Here is a 17,680-nt window from a genome sequence, read left to right as displayed (position 1 = left end):
ATCAAGGCTGAGATGGTATGGACACGTTAAAAGAATGGAGGGGAACAAGATACCCAGGAGGATACCCAAGATGAAACTGGAAGGAAAGAGACCAAGAGGAAGACTGAGAGACAGATGGCTGAAAGGGATAGAGGAATGCGTCCAGAAGAAAGAAGACTGGACCAAGGTGAAGACGGAGAGATGGTGGTAAGACAAAAGACGATGGAGAGGCCTGTGTTCCATACAGACCCGGCCAGAGGCTGGAAACTTTCCAAGATGATGATGATGATGATGATGATGATGATGATGATGAGCTTCTTTTACATCATAAATGAGTTGCTTTTCAGTATTCTTTTTCTTTGAAGTTATTTTTCAGGTTTTACAATAAACACTTTTAATGTTGATGACTTCAAATAGAAATAAATTTGAATAAGTAAATTTCAAAATAAATCCTATGTATGAAAAAATACTAAAACTTATTTGAAAAATAATAAAATTCTTATTATTTATGTCAGAGTCATCATCTGGACATGTATTTTGTGTATAAGTAGGCAAAACTATTTTAATGATGTCATTAAAACTGTATGAACTCTTTTGTATCATATAGTGAATTTATGAAAGGTATTGAATAGTCCATTCCCTGAACTGTATTGACAAGTACCATACGTAGCAACAGATGAGCTATTGGTTAGTTCCATTAAAAGTGGAAGCAAAGTTGAACTATATGCAATTTTACTGGAAATAAGCCTCAGATGGGCAAGCAACCATCTTACTGTGTAGCATTGAATGTTTTCACAGTGCTCTATGGTGTTTGGACATGGAAGAAACACTGAATCACACTTATGAAATATTAAGCAACACAACTGCTGCCATGGCTCTACACATTGTTTTGTTCAGGCAATGTACCACTTCATTATATTTATAGAATTGCATGAATCAGTGTCTCCTATGCTGCATCTGATACATTTGTGCAATTTTATTCTCTTGTGTCCCAAGACAGTTATTAACCTTAGTCATGTAGCCAGTGCTAAGATCCTATTCCTAATTCTTGTAAAAGTTATCTGAGTGTCAGTAATGTTGAATCTAATTATAAACAGGTTGTTTGATTTTCATTATGGTTATTACTACTACTATTATTATTATTATTAGTAGTAGTAGTAGTATCATTACTAACAACAACAACAACAACTGAAGTGATAAAAACATTAATAAAGTCACCAGGAAAATTAAATTAGTTAAATTGCATAATATGATTAAAAATTTGCATGTTGAAGAAAATAATTACAATCCTACTTGATTTTGTTTTGAAGCTATTCTGAAATAAGTAATTGATACAAATATTGAATATAGTGTGACATATTTCGGCTTGAAGAGTGTTTCTAAAAAGTGTTCCCAAGAGTTATTGTATTGAAAGACACCCCACATTCTAGAAGCAGGTTTGCTCATTGTTTGAATGGATATCATAAGAGAAATATTCTTTCAAAGCTAGACAATTCAGTCAGAAAACATTATTCTGAGGGAGAGGTTTTATAGTCTGTTACTGTCTCATCATAGAGAACTATGTACAAACTGTTTACAGTAACTGATTTTGTGAATCTGTCTTTCTGTGAGATAAATGCCAGATTTTGTGAATCTGTATTTCTACTAAATGAATCCCTGTTCAGATACTGCTTTTGAATCTATACTTTCATGTCTAAAATAATGTTGTGTAATGGAGACAAAACCAGTAGTCCAACTAGTCATACAACACAGTCTTAGAGTCTTTTGTGATATTTGTTTTATGCACATTTAGCTGTGGTCCAAGGCATATTAATCTGCCTTATGTTTCAATTTCCAGTGCTGGAGACAGCATCAGAAACTATAATGACTCAGAAATCAGCTAAAATCTCAAACAAGCTGAGCAAGTCGAACTATTAACATGTCTCCATGCAACAGTCAATTCATGACATCATCAGATTACTGAACAAGATTATAGAATTCTGTCAATGTGCAATGTGTTATGGAGCTTGTAGGGGAGAAAATTTCATGTTTTTGTTTTATTTAGCACTTGTCTAATTCCAATCCTCCTTTTCTGTTCATGGTGTATTTGTGCTTTTGAATTTCTTGGCTTCTCTAAGAGGTACAGAGGAGTCATAGAAATTGGTCTCTAGGAGATACAGAGAGAACATATAAATCACTGAAATAGGGAGGTTGACCCTTGGATTTCTGTAAACCTGTTGACGCAAACATTTCTCTGCTTGCAAGATTTCCTTTTATCCATCCTTGTGTTGTAACAAAATCAGTCTAGAGTTTTTTTATCTGATAGTATCAGAGGAATTAGCCTTGCAAGACTAGCATAGCAGTCTCATCCCTGTCAATATTTCTTAGAGTTTAAGTCAAGAGTGTGTTATTCTCTTCATAGGTGCTCATTGGCTCTTACTATACATTAGTTATAGGCAATTGTACATAAAATTTATGTGAAAGGGGGTGCCATATGTGTGCTCCAATGTGTCACAAGAATGTGAATATTGGAGCTCACTTTGATCATCATCTGGACTCATCTAGGAACAGTATTCTTAGATAACTTAGGATTGATTGATAACCATGTTTGCCATTTAACAACTACACTGTGAGGCAGCATCTGATCCTAACCTAGTCTTAGCAACCAAATACCTCAAAGTAGGATTTTTTACAATAGGAATTGATGTCACTACAATGAGAGGGTTATGAAGGCCTACAGAGGCTCATAATAAGTTCCTTTTAGTTCCTGCTGCTTCCAAAAATTTTCAGTGATGTGTTACTGACCCACCAAAAAAATCTGTCCTCTTTCAAGTTCCATAGCACTCCCAATTCCATGACATTCATAAAGATGTCGCGTCCTTCCACCTTCCAGATTATAGTTAAATAGTCTGTATTAGTGACTAATTTTGACAATACAATCATACTTGTTTCATTAGCAAAGATAACTCATAATATAGTGGAACTTGGCTGCCCCCCATTTCAGTTCCTGCAGTGAAGTAATGTATATGTATTGGTGCAGTAAGGATGCAGCTGTAGGAAACTGGGGCAGATAAGTGACTGCCACATATTGGGGTGTTGCTGAAAGCAGAGAAGGGCTGCCAGCAAGCCTGAAAATAAGATGTTTGATTCTCTTTTGTCTTCCTTTAATTTCTTCTTCAATTTTATTGTAATCAATGTTGTAGCAAAAGAATCGAGTAAGGTTGCATAATCAGGATGGAGAGTGAACTGCAGAAAGGCTTGAGTAATATCTGCAGTGATGACAGTGTCATAGCTTCTGTGATGCTGCAGCTGCTCCACCTACCTTTGGTGGCAAGAGCTACCAACAATAGCCAACAAACCTCCTTTTCTCAGACTTTTGCACCAAAAACTATCGTTGATCTGTGAGAAGGATGGGAGTGACTTTGTGTTTCATATATAACAGATTATTATGATAATGACAAGCCAACAAAAGATACTCTATTAACATAACACAAAGAAAAAATCATTCATATCAAGACTGTTATGTACAAATCCTTCTCTCTTCTGAAGATAAACTAGGAAATCAGCCATGTTCTTTTCAAAAGAACCATTGTGGCATTTGCATTTTTTGTCATGTAGGGGAACAATGGAAAATTTTAATCTGAAGTGTGGAATCCAAATTGTTGCATGAAGTCACTAGGAATATTACAAAACACAGTTACTATTTTATTTTAACTAAAAAGCAATGATATTGTTTAAATGTGGCCTCAGCCGTGTAAACAGATGCTCTTTCCACAGATGCTGGAGAAAGAGATGAGCAACACTTACGAGCCCGCAACGAACTTCCCAGACCATTGCCTGTGTGGAGTGGAAGGCAAAAAATATTCATCAACTAGCTTTGTGTAATCACATTCCAAATTTGAGTGAACCTTACTGTCAATTTATTCAAGAAGATTTTGTTTTTTCATTAAATTTGAGTATCTAAATTTCCGAATAAATAAATTCATTTCACCAAAAGCTGTTGGAAGTGCATTCACTCCTACAGATTATGCAGGGCAAATCAGAAGAATTGTTTCATATTTCAAGATGTGGCAAGCTAGATAACTCTGACCTGAAAAAGTCTGCTTGTGTTCTGAAAGATTGCTTTCATTATATAACATGTGACAGTTCAAGACACCAACTGCAGTCCAAAGTGCCATTAGAAATTATTTATTTGTGTTTTATGTGTTTAAAGTCAACAAGAGTCACACAACTCATTGCTGTCAATGGAAAACAGTTTTAATAAAAAAAAATATGAAATGCAATAGTCAAAATATAACAGAGGCCTACTAATGGTAATTATTATGGTGGGACCTTATTGACAACACAAAGGATGGAAGCACTGTTACTTTACCCAGGTGCAGTGGCAACAACAACATACAGCTGCATGTGCCAGATGTTGGATCTACACTCAGGAGAAAGATATTATCTAGTTAGCTTCCTCTTCTCCTTTTTTAGCTTTCATTCCACACCAGCACAAGTACAGCTCACAGTAGTGTCCATTCAGTAGTAGCTCATGTTGACTTGGACACCAGCCAGGATTAATGGACAAGTACTTTCCAAGCACTATCCCTTTTTGTAACTGATACCAACCTGGACTTTTGGATCAACAGACAGTTACTTGCCAAATGTTATCTTTTCTTGTATATCACTCAAGAACTGTTATTAAAGTACATACAGTTACTTACCAAGAGTATTTCTTCTTGTAACTGACCATGGCGTGTCATTGTTTAGCAACTATCATACTTTAACCTTTATGTTATGTGCAGAAATATTGTCTGTTTTCAATGTATGCTATTGCCAATAAAGAGTTAAGTATTTTTTTACTTGGGAGACAGTATTGCTTCATGCACCACACAACCATCACAACCAATGTCACTGATTTTGGGCTTACTGGGAATGTTGTGAGTGGCATCATATTAATATATTAATGTCCAGAGTTGGGAAATGAAACTGATAGTAGCAAAGCAAAACCACAAATGCTGAACTCAGTTTTCAAATGTTCCTCCTTTACAAAGGCAAATCCAGATGCATTGCTCCAATCTAATTTTTGCACAATTGCAAAGATGAGTGATATAGACACCAGCGGAAAAATGCTCCCATTGAAGCACAAAAAGATGAATATGCTCCTGTTTATTTTAAAGACTCTGACTAGAAAGTTCGGTACCAGCCACATCATTCCATCTTCCTCAACACCTTTACAAATTTTCCCAAATATTTTGGCATGTGAACATAGTCATGTTCTTTTTAACATGCAACTCACCTCTGACTCCCACAACCTTCCTTAACTGTAACTCCCTCATATCTACTTGTCCATTGCTGCATTGCTTAACTCACTCATACCGATACACTCCCACTTGCCCATTCCCACAAGAGAATACACTGTTAAAATTTGAGCAATCTGCTGCATTTAGTTATTTAAATATCTGCTGCTGACAGTGAAAAAAAATTCTGGTTTTCTCACAAACCTCCCAAGAACTAAATGGTGCCCCTTATGGTGCACACACTAGACTCGCATTCGGGAGGACGACGGTTCAATCCCGTCTCCGGCCATCCTGATTTAGGTTTTCTGTGATTTCCCTAAATCGCTTCAGGTAAATGCCGGGATGGTTCCTTTGAAAGAGGACGGCCGACTTCCTTCCCCATCCTTCCCTCACCCGAGCTTGTGCTCCGTCTCTAATGACCTCGTTGTCGACGGGACATTAAACACTAATCTCCTCCTCCTCCTCCTCCTTATGGTGCACCATAGACCACTTCCAATTCAAGAAGAACCAACCGACTTGCTCCATTTGCCTAAGCTGGAGGAAGTATGTAATATTCAAATTGTAGGATCGTTACACCAAAATCATCCTTCTGTTGGGAACATCATAAATGGTCCCTAGCCCAAAGGCTATCCAAAACCCTTGACCCTACCTTCCTGTCACAGTTGCACCCAAGGTATTACAGTTGAACCCAAAGCCCAGAAAAATCCCATTCATCTGCATGGCATTTTGGAACATACTGGCAGCAAATGCTTTTGCATGTATACTGGTTAGAGTCAGTGGCATTGAGACACAGCTGAAATCATTAAAACTGAACTAGCAGCAGGGCCTGATGTAATCCTTATACTCCAGATTTGTAGCCCCTCTTTTAACCATTATATACCATAGATCTCTCAAACACAAAGCTGTGTCTGGTGGTTGGAAGAAAGCACAGAGCACACTCATCTTCAAGAGGAGTGCATAACTCTTCCACAAAACTTCCACAAGATATCCTGGATATCCATTTGTTTTAGAATCTTATAACATATCCTGAGCTCAAATGTAATGAGTTATCTCAAACTGAATGACTTTCTCTATGTCACCCAGCATGGATCTGTAAACAACAGTAATCTGAAACCCAACTTGTCCTTTTTTTCCTGTGATATCCTTAAAGCCATAGGTTAATGCAGTTGGATAGATGTGGTACTGTCCGACTTCTGAAAATAATTTGACTCAGAACTGCACCTATACCTATTACCAAATGGAATATCGGATGAAAATTGTAAATCGTTTTGAGAATTTCTTGCTAGGGAGGGTGCAACATGTTATCTTGGATGGAGAATCTTGACAAATGTAGAAGTAACTTTAGGCATGCTCCATGGAAGTGTATTGAGACACTTGCTGTTTATGTTGTATATTAATGACCTTTCAGACAGTATTAATAGCAACTCATGCTTTTCACAGATGATGCATTTATCTAAAATGAAGTACTGTCTGAAGAAAATTGCAGAAATATTCAGTCAGGTATTGATAAGATTTCAAAGTGATACAGACAGTGACAGCTTGCTTCAAATGTTCAGAAGTCTAAAATTTTGCATTTAATAAAGTGGAAAGAAACATAGCATCTTGTGACTGCAATATTAATGATTCACAATTGGGATCAAACAAATCATACAAATATCTGAGTGTAACAGTTTGCAGGGGTATGAAACAGAGCACTCACACAGGCTCAATCATAGGTAAAGCATTGGTAGGCTTCAGTTGATTAGTAGAATAGTAGGAAAATGCAGTCAGTCTGTGAAGAAAATTGCTTACAAAACACTCGTGCGACTCGTCACTGAATATTTTTCAAGTGGGTGAACCCATACCAGATATGACTAACAGAGGATATACATATATACAAAGAAGGGCAGCATGAATAATTATGGACTTGATTGACCTGAGGGAGAGCATCGTGGAGGTGCTGAAAACATTGAAATGGCAAATGCTTGAAGATAAATGTGAACTGTCTTCTGAAAGCTTACTTATAAAGTTTTCTAGAACAAACTTCAAGTGATGGATCTGGGACTCTACTACAACCCTTAAGTATTGCTCCTTTAGGGATCCATACAGGAACAAAATGGAGAGAAGCCCAAATAACTGGTACAATGGGACACAGTTTGTTGGCCATATGGCCACAAATATGGACAGGGAGAAATGTGAGGTAGCTGTGAAAGATCTTGGACTATCAGGCCCTCTCTGTCAAATAACAACAGTAAAATCAGGCATCAAATCGTTCCCTAAACTGCAAGCCTACAAACAATAACTATCAGAAATCAAAATAAAAGATTTTTCAAAAGAACTAGCAAAACAAAGTTGGGATGAAGAGTATAAGGAAGCCAATGTGAATATGAAATTCCCTAAATTATACGCATTATATAAATTGAACTTTGAAAAGGCATTTCCAAAAGTATGCATGTCTGTATGAACATCTCACAAAAACATTTGAATAACAGCAGGTATTTAGAAGTCCTCCCAAACACTTTTGTACCACAGTTCCATGAAAAAGAGTTGCAATGATCCAGAATTCTTAAATTTCTGTCATAGATACATAAAGATCTGTAGGAGGGTGCTGATTGCTGCAAAAAAGTCATTTAATGACAAAATAATAGAATAAAAGCAAAGCAGTCTGGGATGTTATAAAAAAGGAAACAGGGAGAGGCAAACAAATGCAAAATAACATATTGTTAAGGGAGGGGGATAACGTAATAAATGATCCACAACACTTAGCAAACTATGTAAATGAGCATTTTTCAAGTATTGCAGAGAAGTTACAGCAAAAATTCCCCAAACAAATATAACATCTGTAAATAATGTTGCACTAAATACAATGATGTTACCTCCAACCGTAGAGATTGAAGGCAATAAAACTGTTCAAAAAGTAAAAAGTCAGTAGGCTTAATTGAAGTACCAATATGTGTATTGAAACAATGCATAGAGGTTATTCAATGCCCCTTAAAAAATAATAAATGAATCCTTCACATCAGGGACATTTCCAGAGCAGTTAAAACAGGCAAGAGTTACACCTTTGCTTAAGAAGGGTAATACAGAAGACAGAAAATTACCGGCCATTCTTAAAAATAATAGAAGCAATAATGAAAGACAGATTAATAAATTACCTGAATGAATACAATCTTTGGAGTGAATCACAGTTTGGTTTCTTAAGTGGCAAAAATACGGAGACTTCACAAAAGGTGTACTTGATGCTCTTGACAAAGATGAGTATGTCACAGGCATATTTTTGGATCTCTCTAAGGCCTTTGATACAGCCGACCACAAAATTCTATTAAATAAATTAAAAGTATTAGGAATAAGAGGGGTAGCTAATGACTGATTTCGATCATACCTAGCAGATAGGGTACAAAGAATAGAGATAACACATACTTCAAATAGATCTAAACATTTAGTAAAACACTTATCAGACCCAAAATAAATTAATTAAGGGGTTCCACAAGGTAGCACATTAGGACAAATACTATTCCTGATATACATCAATGATTTTCCCAGTTGTGTTACTCATGGTGAAAAAATTCTCTTCGCTGATGACAGCAATATTATAGTCACTGGTGAAACAAGAGAACTCCTTGCAGAGAAAGCAAATGAAACTCTCAAGGAAGTTTATGACTGGTCAATAAGCAATAAAGTGACATTGAACATAAAGAAAACTAATGCCATGAATTTCAATTTGAAGAGAGAAAACAACAATGTTAAATTAAATGTAGATGGCACCTCTGTAGACTACGTAACAAATGCAAAATTTCTAGGAATGAATATTGATTCTCTGTTGAAGTAGTGTGAATACATAAAGGTACTTGCAAACAGAATGTCATCAGCATGTTATGCCCTTAGAATTCTATCATCAGTGTGTAACATGCAGTGTCTTTTAGTTACATACTATTCATATGTACACTAAATTCTTGCTATGGCATTCACTTTTGGGAAACAAATGCACAAAATATGAACACAATTTTCAAACTCCAGAAAAGAGCCATAAGAATAATAACCAAAAATAGTAGTTGAGCTCATTGTAAAGATCTGTTCAAAATACTGGGGATTTTAACTGCCCCATGTGAATACACTTACCGGTCAGTTGTATACATCAAAAATAACATTGTAATTACTGCACAAACAGCTCTGTCCATGACCATGAAACAAGAGCTAGACTCAACTTACATTTGCCAAGAAAAAATATACAACTCAAAACAGCATTTTCGAGCAAGGAGTAAAACTGTACAATAAATTACCAAAAGAGATTAAAGAAATTGCAAAAATACACTTATTTAAAAAGGCAGCTAAAAAGTACCTGTTATGCAATACATTTTATACATTGAAGGATTACTTAGATGAAACACAGTAGGGGTTTGGTAAAAAAATATTATACAAATAAATAATAATAATAATAATAATAATGATTATAAAGCATCCAAGTTTCCACATAACACCTGCACACTATATTTTTTTCCTTCTTTTTTCCTTTTCTGGAAAAACTTACCCTCAAGCTATGCATAGCACAGTACTAACACCTCTTCATCTTTCTCAGCTGAACACCTCACTTGTTATAGAGGGATGCTAACTCAGTTTTTCAGGATAGCAAATGGGAAGTTGTGGTACAGAAAATGACCAAGAGATCACGTGTGTGTGTGAGTGTGTGTGTGTGTGTGTGTGTGTGTGTGTGTGTGTGTGTGTTTTTGTAGTGAGTGAAGTGTTATGAAACAATGTGTGTATAGTGTGTACAGTGACTGATAGTGATATATTAGTGAACAGTGTGGCATTACATTATTTAATAAGTTATTTGTAAAAAAAAGTATTATATACCAGGAGTAAATCTAATGATTGTCTCTAACTAGAAGTCTGTAAATGAATGTTTATACGAATTAGCTTATTTTAAATTGGTCTAAACTTGTAAATACTTGAAATGTCCGATATCCTTCTAAAAAGAGATCTATGGATAAATACTACTACTGCTACTACTACTACTATTAGAGTATTGGTGTAGATGTAGATGATGTGTGCAGATAGGTACAGGCAATCATTAAATTTCTGTAAATATCTTTACGCTATATGGATTACAGAAGATGGTTACTTTCTTCGAAATCACAACATTGTACAGTAATTTACAGAAATATAGGAATTACAGTCATAAGTCGGAGTTTATGTATCCACTACAAATACACAAGGGGCAGTCAAACAAAAAGGAGACGGATGGAAAAAAAAGTAAGTAAATGCATTATTATTTCATAAGTAATCACCTTAACTGTTAATACATTTATTCTGCCTTGAAACAAGATGGACAATGTCTTCAAGGAAAAATGTTGGTGGCTTTCTACAGAACATCAATTGTATCCAGACAGGCACCTCTTCATCCAAAGCTAATCGGAGGCCATGAATGTCTTTCATCAGAGCACCAAATGTATGGAAATTGCAATGAGGAGAGATTAAGGCTGTATGGAAGATGTGTAAGGGCTTTCCAGTGAATGTTCTGCAGTGTCGTCAAAACAACCTGGGTGACACGAGGGCAGGTCCACATGCTGTTTAAACTGTGTTGCCGAACTTTTGCTGGGAAGCCCTTACACATCCTCCATACAGTCCTGATCTCTCCCCATGCAATTTCTATATTTTTTGAGCCCTGAAGGAAGATATTTCTGGCCATCAGTTTGCTTCAGATGAAGATGTGCATGCCTGGGCACAATAACGGTTCCACAAGCAACTGCAAGCATTTTTTCATGGAGACATTGGATCATCTTGTGTCACAGTGGGACGAATATGCTAACTGTTATGGTAATTACTTCTTAAATATTAAATAGTTAACATACTTTTTTCCATCTGTCTTATGATGAACCTCTTGAATTTATTATTTTATGTTTTTGTTTTCTTTAAAGGCAAAGAGAAGAGGTGAAGCAGTAGCCCAGCAATTACGTTTGTTATTGTCACTGTTGCATTTCGCCTTACCCTCTCCCTTAAAACCCACTTCCTTTCGTCTTTTTCATATATAATAATATCAAATTATTTTGATATCATTAATTTGAACCCAACAATTACGTTTGTTATTGTCACTGTTGCATTTCGCCTTACCCTCTCCCTTAAAACCCACTTCCTTTCGTCTTTCCCTCTCCTTCCCTCTTTCCTGATGAGGCAACAGTTTGTTGCGAAAGCTTGAATTTTGTGTGTATGTATGTGTCTGTTTGTGTTTCTATCAACCTGCCAGCGCTTTCGAATGGTAAGTCGCATCATCTTTGTTTTTAAATATATTTTTCCCGTGTGGATTATTTTGATATCATTAATTTGAACCGCACAATTACGTTTGTTATTGTCACTGCTGCATTTCGCCTTACCCTCTCCCTTAAAACCCACTTCCTTCACTATTTATAACTCAAGAATGGCTGGACCAATTTGGCTAAAATTGGTAGAAGGACTGAAGAAGAACAACAAATTGCCCGTGAAGAGCGCCGCGTTAGTATGGCTCAACTTCGTGATTCTCAATAAACAGAGCAAAGTGAGGCAGCCCGTGAAACGGCTCAGTTGGCAATGGCGAAATCGTCTCAGTTCCAGAAATCAAGATCTTGAAATGAATGAGGAGATACATAATTGGGTTTTACTCTTGATCGAAGACATGTGTTACCTCATGTGCGGAAGTTTATTAGTCAGGTTAGGAATGCCAGCACCAATTCGTGAAATGAATGATGCATTTAATCGAGAACTGGAATGTGAATGTGAATATGATCACGAGGAATTAGATTTAGTAATTCAAACGAATGTCCCCCTGTTGAACCCCCAACAAAAGGAAGTTTATGATACATTAATGAAGGCAATTAATGATGGAAATGGTGGTTTATATTTCCTGGATGCCCCTAGTGGAACTGGCAAGACATTACTCATGTCAGTAGTTTTAGCCACTGTTTGTGCGAGATCCAACATTGCGGTTGCAGTTGCTTCTTCTGAAATAGCAGCCACATTGTTAGAAGGATGCCGTATGGCTCATTCAGCATTAAAACTACTGGTAAATCTTCAAGCTATTGAAGAACCAACATGTAATATTACAAAAAACTCAGCAATGGCCAAAGTTTTATCAGCATCCAAGATCATCATCTAGGATGAAGGCACAATGGCGCATAAACATGCATTAGAGGCACTTAACTGAACATTGAAAGATCTATGCAATGACTTGAGTTGTTTTGGAGGAGCAATGATTTTACTGACTGGCGATTTCCGCCAAACACTGCCAGTACTTCCAAGATCAACGGCTGCAGACAAAGTAAATGCTTGCCTCAAATCATCGAATCTATGGCGCTATGTGAAGAAACTTCAGTTGACAACGAACATGAGAGTTGCATTGCTTAATGATACATCTGCTGAAGGTTTCTCTGAGCAATTGCTGACTATCGGGTAATGGTTGAGCACCTGTCGAAGAATCAAGCAGATTGATTTTATTTCCTCATAATTTCTCTAACTTTGTCTCATCGAAAGACGAACTTATGAATGAAGTATTCCCAAACATCATTACTAACTACAAAAGTAATGAATGGTTGAGTGAGCGAGCAATTTTAGCAGCTAAGAATAAAGATGCAGATGACCTAAACTACATAATTCAGAATGAGATCATTGGTAAAATGCATTCATTCAAATCTATTGACTGTGTAACAAGTGAAGATGAAGCCACCAACTATCCAATTGAATTTTTAAACTCCTTGGATGTGCCTGGCTTACCACCGCACAATTTACGCCTAAAAGTTGGCTTCGAAATATAAACCAACCAAAACTGTGCAACGGTACGCATTTGGTGGTATGTAAATTGATGATCAATGTTACTTGCGTGACAATACTCCAAGGAAAATTCGAAGGTGAGGAAGTTCTCATTCCGAGGCTCCCTTGCAATTGAAGAAGAAGGTCATCATGATCTTACCGGAACGTGTGTGAACAGCTTTGGATTTCTTTTGCAGGGGAGATGTGAGATATTTCCACTGTTGACTTTGCCATTTGCCCTCAGGGTGTCAGAATGCTGCCAGACAGAATCATCCTGGTGCACAATAATGCCCATCCCCACACTGTCAATTAGATGAAGTCTTCAGTGAATTGTTTGGGAAACATTGTTAAATCCTCTGTACAGACTGGATTTTCACTGCATAATTTTCATATCTTTGGAGACCTAAAGGAGGACATTGGCTTCAGCTGGATAAGGAAGAGGAAGAGGGAGTGCAGTTGTGGATCCGCCAGCAGGTGACCATGTTATTCTAAATGAGTGGATTGTCTCACCTCCCAGTGGGATATATTGCTTAATGTGTGTGGTGATTACTTTTGTGTGGAACCTTTTCATGACCCCATCGTGGCAAGTGTTTGGTTTTCGTTTGACTACCTCTCATATGGCAGCAGTACAAAGGCTATAGAGTTAAGTTAGAGTATAGAATCTGAGCAACACCAGCTGCAGATCGCTGTAGTAGTCCTGACTGTTTGTGTTGATTTGATACTGATCGCAAAGTATGGAGGGAGGCCTAGAAGGCACTTGTCTCATCATTAGATATAATAATGGGAAGATCACCACTTAAAATTACTGCTGTCCTCTCTGTATGGTGTAAAACATACTCCCTAAAAAGTGATTTATTCAAATACACACTACACAAGCTTCACAAAACAGTGAGTCTTCTCACTGGAGCAGCAACAAATGGGCCACATGACAATGACCTATACACCCCTTCGTCTGACTCTGTGATCCTAAGGGGGATCCTAGTATAGCAATGCAAGGGGTACAAAATATGTAATAAAAGTCAGTAAATTACTCAGCAGACAGTATTTTTCAGTACAGGTATTTCGTTCATTCAAAGCAAGTATCGATTCATGACATCATCATCTAGACACAAGTTGACTGTAATCTGAATCCGTTTTAGCAAACTAATAGTTTCTTTCAAGTGATAAAATTTTATTGATTATGAAATACAAGTTCTTGAAATTTATTCAGAATGGTAGATGTTAATTAGTAATTTATAAAGGTGTTTTGAATTTTGTGTGCATGAAAAAGTGTGAATTTATGTGCGGCTTTTACTCTGAGATGAGTTATCACTTAGAGTGCAAAAAGTGCGTGTGTACAGTTCGCTGACCTGCGTGGGGTTTTTATTTTATTTTATTATTATTATTATTCTTTTTTTAGACTTTACGTGAGATAGACACATCACATTATTGCAAAAGAGTCATAGCCCATTAGGGAAAACTGAAACCTGCGTGCTCAATTTGAAATATGTTACATGCTAGTGCATGATCAAGCTGTCCAATGAATTGCCTACAGTAGCTACAAATGCACTTGGACTTAATGCACAAAGTTGGAGATTAATTTTGAGACAAGTGCTGATTTTTACAAAAATGAACCAAAAGTTTATTCAAAATATTGAGGTTCTCTTTTAATTGAGACATGTATCACCTTGTTGATCACTTTGCTTAGCAACACTGTAATACAGATTAATTAATTCATTAGAACAATTTGTGATGTAGTAAGTCCCATTACACATACAAACTCTTATACGAAATTTGCTGACTGCATGAGAGTATGAGAGTGATTGTTTTTCCAGAAATGCCAGTAAACTGGCAGTTTCAAAAGCTAAACTACTAACTGTTGTGTAACTTCACTGATTGTCCCAGGCCACTACTGAATGTGTTGTATCGTGTCTCTTCACAAGAGATATCAAGAAGCCAGGATAAACAAGAAACAAGAAGAAGACTAAGGAAGAGGCATCGGTCTTTGGTACCTAGTAGAGTACTACCACCTTTTTGTGCTCACAAAGATGCCACGGAGAGTCTTGAATCAGTGGAAGCATTTTCTCTGATGTGTATGTCTGTGAAATTGCTTGGAGGGGACTGATTGAATCAGAGTAAATAAGAAAGTTCTTCCCTCTCTCATGACTCTTCTCTGCCAGTGTCTTCGTTTGATAGATGAATCCTGAAGAAACAGCCAGGGAAACCCATTGAGTGACCAAGATGCTCCCTTCGCTACACCTGTCAGTCTGTACTGGAATGAAATTCTGGTGCTAGTGTAAAAAATTGTTAAAAAAGCTTTAAAAATTATACTAGATTTCTTAAAAAAACTAGTAATATCTATGAGGGGCATCTGAAAAGTCTGAGTGAAAATAAAAACTACTTACTTGTTTGGGGTAAACCTTTTTTTTTTTTTTTTTTTTTTTTTGACATAGTCTCCTTTTAGACTTATACACTTCTTCCATTGCTGTTCTAATGTGTTGATCCCTTCCGAATAATAGGAATTGTCCACGTCTGCAAAATAACTATTAGTTGCTGCAAACACCTCCTCGTCTGAATAAAATCTTTGTCCCGCCAGCCATTTCTTCAAATTGGGGAACAAATAGTAGTCTAAGGGAGCCACGTCTGGAGAATAGGAGGGATGTAAAATGACATTTAATCCTATTCCCATTAATTTTCCGACCACAACTGTTGAGGTGTGTGCTGGTGAATTGTCATGATGGAAAAGGACTATTTTGCGGTCCAATCACTGGCATTTTCATGAAGCTCGGTTTTCAAACGGTCCAATAACGATGAATAATATGCATCTGTAATAGTTTTGCCCTTTTCCGTGTAGTCAATGAGGATTATCCCATGCGAATCCCAAAAGACAGTCACCATAACCTTTCTGGCCGAAGGAATGGTCTTCGCCTCTTTCGGTGCGATTCCCCTTGGTAACCCATTGTTTAGATTGTTCTTTGGTTTCAAGAGTATAGTAATGTATCCATGTTTCATCCACAGTGACGAAATGATGTTTAAAGACCTGTGGATTCATCCTGAACAGCTGCAAACGATCCTTGCAACACTTCACACGATTCCATTTTTGGTCAAGCGTGAGCAACCGCGGAACCCATATTATGGATAGCTTAATCATGCCCAAATGTTTATGCAAAATATTATGTAGCTGTTCATTCAAGATGCCCACAGCACTAGCAGTATCACACACCATAATTATACCGAGCGAGGTGGTGCAGTGGTTAGCACACTGGACTCGCATTCGGGAGGACGACGGTTCAATCCCGTCTCCGGCCATCCTGATTTAGGTTTTCCGTGATTTCCCTAAATCGTTTCAGGCAAATGCCGGGATGGTTCCTTTGAAAGGGCACGGCCGATTTCCTTCCCAATCCTTCCCTAACCCGAGCTTGCGCTCCGTCTCTAATGACCTCGTTGTCGACGGGACGTTAAACACTAACCACCACCACCACCACCACACACCATAACTCTTCTGTCATCCATCACCATATCATGGATTTTATCAATGATTTCTGGAGTCATTACCTCCACAGGGCGTCCTGAACGTTCAACATTTTATGGCCACTCCGAAAATTTTGAAACCACTTATAAACTGTTCTAATCAAAGGTGCAGAGTCACTGTAATGTTTATCAAGCTTCTCTTTAGTCTCCTGAGGCGTTTTGCCTTTCATAATGTTTAATCACCACACAAAATTCTTTTTTGTCCATTTTTTGCCAATCACTCGACTTCTTTCATTCACACGAATGCCAACACAAAGAAATAGACCAATATAGCTGAAACTTGGTGTGGGTTCTTTTCAAAGATGCTACTAACTAAACAGGACCTCGATATGCGCCGGTGGTGCCATCTCTCGGAATTTGCACAGACTTTTCAAACACCCCTCGTAAAACTACTCTGGGGTTCCTAAGAAAACAAGCAATGATTTGCTCCAACCTTCCATAAAAACAGTAATATTTGCCTCTTTTTTCGGATAATTATCAAAAAGTTGCTCCATAGTTGGAAGAAAAATGGTGTGGTGTGTGAATGATTTCTGTACACAACAGATCCTACATGCTTGCTGCACCAGGAGGCGGCCACCTGGTATTAAATTGCACTCCCCTGAGCACAAATCTGGGAATGTAGCTGGTACTAAACGCCTCTGTAGCCTGCTTGACTCTCATATGGTGAACTACATGTGTCATGCAGACCCATACACTCTACAGTTCTAATCAAGGTACAATCGTACATGTCTGGAGCAAATGTCTTCTGTCTACTCCTTATGTTACGTGGCTTATACATTTTAAAATGTTTTAAAATGCTGAGTGCTTTGAGAGATCATGCTACATCTCTCTCAATGTGGCAAATAACTTAATTTTAATCAAAAATAAAACCCAAAAACTACAGTAAATATTTAAATTTTATGTTGGTTTTCCTCATTTTATTTTCCAGAACATGAGAATGACTTCTTTAATGTTTCAAAAGACTATACACAGATTTTTCAGTAGAAAATTTAAAATCTTTATTGTATGCCCATTTCTCCAGCCTCTCAACAGTTAGTTGCAACTGCAATGTGGTTGCTAGGAAGCTGGAAGAAGAGCAGATAATTATAAAATCATCTTAAAATAAGGAACTCTGCGCATGACTCCTTACCATGGATGCAATAGCTTTAATAGCCATTAAAAAGATGGTCACACTT

The 17,680-nt window shown here is 37.2% G+C and overlaps 1 non-coding gene across 1 annotated transcript; it reads left to right on the top strand.

Annotated features, from left to right (window-relative positions):
• Positions 1-16,210: 16,210 nt before the first annotated feature.
• Trnaa-cgc lies at positions 16,211-16,283 on the top strand. The gene has a single exon. It is a non-coding gene; the product is annotated as a tRNA-Ala (tRNA).
• Positions 16,284-17,680: the final 1,397 nt, after the last annotated feature.

The sequence above is a fragment of the Schistocerca piceifrons genome, chromosome 3 (assembly GCF_021461385.2).
Source record: "Schistocerca piceifrons isolate TAMUIC-IGC-003096 chromosome 3, iqSchPice1.1, whole genome shotgun sequence".
In the NCBI taxonomy this organism is placed as follows: Eukaryota; Metazoa; Arthropoda; class Insecta; order Orthoptera; family Acrididae; genus Schistocerca; species Schistocerca piceifrons.
Note: the sequence above shows the minus strand (reverse complement) of the source record. Positions and strands in the feature narration are given on the sequence as shown.